Source organism: Pinus tabuliformis, chromosome 8 (assembly GCF_031772625.1).
Source record: "Pinus tabuliformis cultivar Carrire ecotype Pingquan chromosome 8, CPIR1, whole genome shotgun sequence".
Taxonomy (NCBI): domain Eukaryota; kingdom Viridiplantae; phylum Streptophyta; class Pinopsida; order Pinales; family Pinaceae; genus Pinus; species Pinus tabuliformis.
In genome coordinates this window covers 1489409354-1489417093 of record NC_142294.1, presented here as the reverse complement: position 1 = coordinate 1489417093, position 7740 = coordinate 1489409354, and positions in this window count along the sequence as shown.

Here is a 7740-nt window from a genome sequence, read left to right as displayed (position 1 = left end):
TGGTTGCACGCTTTACCACTGAGGTCCTTTTTTCTTTCTTCCCCATTTTCAAAACCCTTATTTGTTTTCGAAGTCGTGCTATCACGTTAAGTAGTCTTTGTTGTTCCTTTCATAATCTTTTGATTTCCTCTGTTTTCTTGGAAGGAACAGCCGTTCGTTTACTCGGGCCTGGGATTTGTACCTCCAGTGTTGTATCTTCGCCTTGACCAATTTCCTGATTTTATTCTTGTGGTGCTTCCTCATTGTTCTACCGATTGGGTTGTTCAAGGGTAGAAACCCTAGCTTGCTCTGATATCTCCTGGGTAACTTCTTCTTCCACCCCTTCTTCTTTGTGGAGTTCCTCTGGTGTATTCTGGCTAGGAATAGATTGTTCCTCTTCTTCATCTTCATCACTTTTCTCTCCAGATACACTTTCATCATGGGTAGAGTGATTCTCTTCTTCTTCTTCTTCGTCATACAATTCTTCGGATGCACTCTTATCATGAACAGAGTGCTCCCGCAATCCTTCTTCCTCATCGCACAGTTCCTCAGATGTATTTTTGTCATGAGCAGAATGCTCCTTTGGTCCTTCTTCGGTGTGGAGGTTTAGTGGGCTGAGAGGTTGAGCATATTCACCCATATTGGCCAGAATCTGGGCCAATTCATCTTCTTGCAGTAGGTTTTTCAATGGGCTTTCACCATGTTGCTCTGTTTCCTCTTCCTCCCGACCAGATTGCTCAGTCTCTTCCTCTGTTTCTCCTTCATCATTTTCCTCCAATTCTTTTTCGTTCTCCTCTCCTTCCAATTGTGGGGGTTGCTCATCCCCTGAATCGTATTTCCACCGGTTTACTGGTGTTACCTTGGGAATTTTCCAGCCTTCCTATGATCCATACCAATCTAACGGATTTCCTTCATTTCAGCGGTCTATTTAATGTACTGGAAGCATGTTTTCATTTTGGCGCTGGCAAAGCCAGTCCCCCGTCTATTTTGTAAATCAATTCTTCCCAACCGCTTTGTTGCTAAGCAAGACTTTAGCTAACTATCAGTCATATCAACCCATGGTGGCTTACTACTGACTCTACATGGCGAGATTTCTTCATGCTTCAGGCAACATCGTGTAATAAAGAATTTAAAAACGCAGGCAAATTCACAGTGCATTTTTGTTTTAACACGGCTAAAAGTTTAAGGTGGCGTGGTCTTACCACGTCTTTCCTGCCTTCACAAGTGATGTAGCTCTGAATGATTCTCGCCAATTCTGCCCACGACTCTCCCAAGGCTGCTGGTAAAACTCCCTTTCCTCTTACAGTTAGGTTCTGCCCTTCATCCTGGAAGATTTTTATGGTGTCTCGCAGTCTCACCTTTTTCAGAGTCCACACAGGTCCAGTGGCTGGCAGTCCCGAAACCTCTACAATTATGTCATCGGTGACTGCTATTTGTCTCCCTCTCACCGTGGAGTGATGTTCTTGCAAGTTTTGCAAAAATTCAATTGCCACTGTCTCGTTGGATTGTTGTAGACGATTGAGATAAACTATCCATCCTACCCTTGTTAGGATTTCTCGTGTAGCATTAGAGACCATCAACACCTGTGGTTCTCTACGAATTGATATTCCTCCCATGCTTAGCACACTATAAAAAAATGCAGAGATGGCAATGGAACAATAGGCTATTCAAGCTATTAGCAAACATAGAGAAAATGACGAAACAACAAGCTTGTTTGAATTTCGAATTACTGCTAATTGTTGCAGAGCATAACACGGAAATAACTTCGGAATAGCAAGCCATGCAAATTGGAAAACAATATACCATTAAGCCTTGCTATTCTCGAGTGAGAATTATCCGAAGGATATGCTGACACGTATGCTAGAAAATTATGACGTCACCTGCTCCCCCCCTGCATTGTGATAGGCCATCCTAAGCCGTCAAATGAAGGAGCAGCGTGCTGAAATGCCATGGTACAGAGTCATAAAGGAACAACGTATACAGGGATGCCATGTTTACAAGAATGAGGGGATTTCCAAAATCAAGGTGTATAATAGAATCACTTAATAAATAAGAGAATGTCGTGATATGATGCGAGAATTGGAGGATAGGACAGCTGACGTGCATAAAAGGTCAATGCGATCATTATCGACTTTTGCCATCATAATTGATTGTATTAGATTTTCATGTATTAAAGGTTTGGAGGGGTTATGTACATAATCTCATTTGACCCATTACAAAGATATAAGAAGAAGGGTTTTATAATTGCTATTGGTGTATAAGGAATATGACTTCAATACCATCAACAGATCTTTGTTGCCCACAGGTGTCCATAACCTTGAAAGAGTTGTTTATTTCACCCATGGAACCATAATCCTTTGTGTATGCTTAGGAAAGTTTTGTGCAATATCAAAATGGAGGCCATTATGTTGGCTTGGTAACCAGATAAATCATAATTCCATTGACCAAGAAGGAGTGAAAGGTGGGCAGGCCGGCTCGTGACGAGACCTCTTGTTCCAAGGACTTTTTATTTTTCTGATGTGCCTCTTGGACCATATCCCTGGTGTGTTGGCCATAATGGGAATGCCACTTCACTTTCTTCCTTATGATAATGGTAGGCTGGCTCTTGATGAGACCCCCTATCCTTCATTTGACAAACCATGTTAGCAAATCATATAAACATTTCTCTTTTTTTTTTTCTTTTTATAAAGCACTTTTCCTATTTATACACAGAGGGTGGTTCAATGCTCCTTAAGAGTAGGAATGGTGGAAGAAGTCTTAACATCTCAATAGAAAAATATACCCTTTGTTCTTATTCATTAATAATGATCAAAGATGACTATGGGAATTTAGCAAGAACCATCATGATAAAGATAACCAATCATATTGGTATTAGTAGAATAATGACAACAAGGTGATCAATAGTTGTGTCATTTCCTCTTTTCTCTTATCAATTCAAAGCAATTTCTTGTAAAGATAGCATTTGTTATATAATTTGTTGATTTCAGTATCCTCTAGTTTTTGTATTCGTTCGTTAATTTTGGAACAACAAAGAAAACAAGTGCAAACAAAAAAAATGCAAAAGTGTTGTTCCTTCGGAAAGGAACAGCGAAAAAAATGAAAGTGTTGTTCCTTTGGAAAGGAACAGCAGAAAAATGAAAGTGTTGTTCCTTCGGAAAGGAACAACAGAAAACGCAAGTGCTGTTCCTTCGGAAAGGAACAACAGAAAATGAAAGTGTTGTTCCTTCGAAAAGGAACAACAAAAAACGCAAGTGTTGTTCCTTCGGAAAGGAACATCAAAAAATGAAAGTGTTGTTCCTTCGGAAAGGAACAGAAAAAAACGCAAGTGTTGTTCCTTCAGAAAGGAACAACAGAAAATGAAAGTGTTGTTCCTTTGGAAAGGAACAGCAAAAAACGCAAGTGTTGTTCCTTTGGAAAGGAACAACAGAAAATGAAAGTGTTGTTCCTTCGGAAAGGAACAACAAAAAACACAAGTGTTGTTCCTTTGGAAAGGAACAACAGAAAATGAAAGTGTTGTTCCTTCGGAAAGGAACAACAAAAAACGCAAGTGTTGTTCCTTCGGAAAGGAACAACAAAAAATGAAAGTGTTGTTCCTTTGGAAAAGAACAGCAAAAAATGCAAGTGTTGTTCCTTCGGAAAGGAACAACAGAAAATGAAAGTGATGTTCCTTTGGAAAGGAACAACAAAAAAACGCAAGTGTTGTTCCTTCGGAAAGGAACAACAGAAAATGAAAGTGATGTTCCTTTGGAAAGGAACAGCAAAAAAGTGGAATTGTTGTGCCTTCGAAAAGGAACAGCAGAATGCAAAAATCATTGTTCCTTCAAAAAGGAACAACAAAATAGTGGAGTTGTTGTGCCTTCGAAAAGGAACAGCAAAATGCAGAAGTGTTGTTCCTTTGAAAAGGAACAACAAACTGGTGAAAATGTTGTTTTATCCGAAAGGAACAACAAAATGCAAAAATTGCAGAAATGCAGAAATCTGTACAGAAAAGAACATAAAAGAATTATGTACAAAATTTAAAAGCAATAAAATTAGTTAATGAGCCAGAGGTGAGGAAGAGTTCGCTTCCTCAACCAGAATTTGCATGTTGGAATCTTCCCGGAGTTGCTAGTAGAAGGATTCCCGAGCGAGTGGTTTGCGGTACAATAAAACTCGGTGGCCGTTTGCCTTAAAGGTATGTCCAGATCCATCGATGGTGGTTAAAGTAATGGTGCCATTATCATGTACCTTTTGGATTTCGTATGGTCCCAGCCAGCGAGTCTGAAGTTTCCCCGAAAAATCCTGGAACCTGGAATCGTATAGGAGCGCCCAATCTCCTTCTCGAAAGACTTTCTTTTTTATGAGGGCATCATGCCATTTGGCTCTCTGTTGTTGGATTACTACAGTATGTTGAAGAGAAGAGAGCCTTATTTCATCCAACTCATTGATCTACTGTAGTCTATTCATCTGGGCCTCGTTTAAATCTAGACCGACTTCTTGTGCTGTTCTCAAGGTCTATATTTCGAATTCTATTGGAAAGATGGGTTCCTTCCCAAATACTAGCTGATATGGTGAATATCCAGTAGTGCTTCTCCATGTTGTTCTATATGCCCACAAGGCTTCTGGCAATCTTGTGGCCCAATCACGTCTGTGTGACGCAATGGTTTTTGTCAGTATTGCTTCTATTACCTTATTTGTGCTTTCTACTTGACCATTCGCCTGTGGGTGGTATGGAGTAGTAATTTTATGCTGAATATGATAGTTTTTTAATGTTGCAGCAATTTTATTACCAGCAAACTGTGGTCCTCCGTTCGTGATTATGTCTCTTGGGAGGCCATATCGCACGAATATGTGGAACAGGAACTGAATAACGGAATCCTCTGTAGCTCTTGGCAATGCCTCTGCTTCAACCCATTTGGTGACATATTCTGTTGCTACCAGAATATATGTTTTTTGGTTCAATTATGGGTTGATTGGACCAACAAAATTGAGTGCCCATCGTTCGAATGGTTCAATGACTAGCTGGGGTTCAGGGGCATATCGTCAGACTGTCCAGGGCATCCTGCTCTTTGGAAGCTGTCACAAGCTTGAACAAACTTCTTTGTATCTTTGAAGATTGTTGGCCAATAATACCCTGTTTGCAACACCTTGTGACCAGTTCTCCGATCTGCGAAATGTCTGCCACATGGTCCGTCGTGACAAGCTTTCAAAGTGTCAAAAATTTCATCTTCAAGGACGCATCTCCTAATGTGCATATCTACCCCTGTATCAAACAGGTAGCCCCCAATCCAAGAAAATTGGGTACTACACTGGAAAATCTACTTTCATTCATTGGGAGTCAGATGTTTTGGTAACTTGCCTACTGCTAAATAATTTGCAACATCAGCATACTAGGGTGTTTTGACAGTAACAGCGAACAAATGTTCGTCTGGAAATTGATCTTCGACTGCTGTTGCATCCACTGGTTTTGGCATTCGTGAGAGAAATTCAGCTACAAGATTTTCTTTTCTAGGTCGGTCCTTTATTGTGATATCGAATTCCTGCAATAAAATCAGCCATCTGGTTACTCTACCATTTGTGATTGGTTTATTTTCTAAATATTTTATGGCAGAGTGATCTGTATATAAGACAACAGGATATCCAGTGATATAATGTCTAAATTTATTGACAGCATGAATCACAGCTAAAAATTCTATTTTAGTAACGATATAGTTTAACTCAGTAGGAGACAAATTCTTGCTAATGTAATAGATTGCGTATGGTTTTTTGTCTTCCTCTTACCCAAGGACTACTCCAATAGCTGTGTCTGAAGCATCTGATGAAATTTGAAATGGTAGGTCCCAATTTGGACCTCTGAGTACTGGGGCCGTTGACGCGAGCTTTTTCAGATCCTCAAAAGCACGATCACATTTTTTTTTCCAAACAAAGTCAAAATTTCTTGTCAGTGCATATAGAGGTGCGGCAATATGAGAAAAATGTTATATAAATCTCCTATAATAACCAGAAAATCCAAGAAAACTACGTACCTCTGTCTGTGTGGTAGGAGTAGGTATTAACAAGATTATCTGAATTTTGGTCATATCTACCTGTATTCTGGCTGTTGAGATATAATGGCCTAGAATGAGTCCTTCAGTCATCATCATATATCATTTTTCATGGCTCAGACAGAGCCTGGTGGCAATGCATTGCTACAACACTCTTTCTAGTGTGTCTAATGCTGGGTCGAAATCATCTCTGTATGGTGTAAAATCATCCATGTATACTTCGAGCCCTTCATTTATTAAATCTGAAAAGATGTTGAGGATAGCCCTTTGAAATGTGGCAGGGGCATTGCATAGGCCAAAGGGTAAAACTCTATAGGAAAATGTTCCCCAAGGACAGGTAAAAGTAGTTTTTTCTTGGTCTTCAGGGGCAATCTGAATCTAATTGTATCCACTGAAGCCATCCAAGAAAGAAAAGAATTTCTTTCCTGCTAAAGTATCTAATACCTGGTCAATGAATGGAAGGGGAAAGTGGTCTTTTTGTGTTGCTTTATTTAGTTCTCTGTAATCTACACAAATCCTCCACTTTCCATTCCTCTTTGGCACCACTACAAGTGAAGAGACCCATTTGCTATTAGAGATAGGGTAAATAAATTTCACATCTAAAAGTTTTTGTAATTCAGCTTTTACAATGTCTTTTAGATGAGGGTTAAGTCTCCTTTGGGGTTGGCGAATAGGTCTTGCATCCTTTTCTATGTAAATGTGGTGTGTACATAACTGGGGATCGATTCCTTTCATGTTAGGATAATCCCATGCAAATGCTTCTTTGTATTTTCTCAGTAGTTGGATTAGCTTCTCTTCTTGTTCGGGAGTCAGGTTGCCATTAATGTTTAAAGTTTTTCCTGGCTCAATCTCTACAGTTTTGCTATTTGACACAGAGGTAGTAGGTATTGTTTGATTTTGAGTGTATTTGAGTGGATCTTCTTCTAATTCATTATCAAATGCTGCTTCTATCATGTGACATTGTATGTGGGATCTGGATTCAGTCTGGTTAATAAAGTTGTTAATAACATCATCCTCTGTTTGATCTTTGAAATCGAGGGCATCTTTTATGGTTAATCAGGATCTAATATTTTCGGTGAGATATAATACAGGATGTTTGTTATTTCTTATTATTGTGACACTTGGCTGGGCGGGAGGGTATAGGGCTAGATTCTTGATGTTACTCCCTCTAGTTATAGTCATGCTGCCTTGTCAGCAGCCAATATAAGCATCAGCGGTTGCAAGCCAAGGTCTACCTAAAATCAATGGATGTCCATCACGTCGGTTTTTGGGGTTTATTATCAGAAAGTTGGCAGGATACTCCTAGGAATCAACAGATACCATGACATCATGTAGTGTCCCTTCTGGCCTAACCACTGATCGGTCAACAAATTCTAATAAAGTGGAAGTCGGTTCTACTGATGTAATGCCTAGTTTTTGACAAGTGGCGGTTGTTAAAATATTAATTGCATGTTGGGTGTGGAGCCTGATTATCTTCTATATTCAAAGGTATCGCCACATAGGACCCCAGCTCGAAATAGGGGCGGCAACGCCGCCCGTAAAATGTTCGCTGCAGGGGGGGCGGTTGCAACCTTTGGGAGCCCCCCCTGGCTGGGGGTTTCGGGGGCAACGCCCCCGAAGCTAAAAACAGCTGTAAAATTGCCTTGTAAAAGTATAGTAATTTCTAGTCAATCTGGGCCATTCATTAGGCGGATGATCTGACGGTAGAACTTATGTTTAGTTTAGGGTTTTTTGCCCT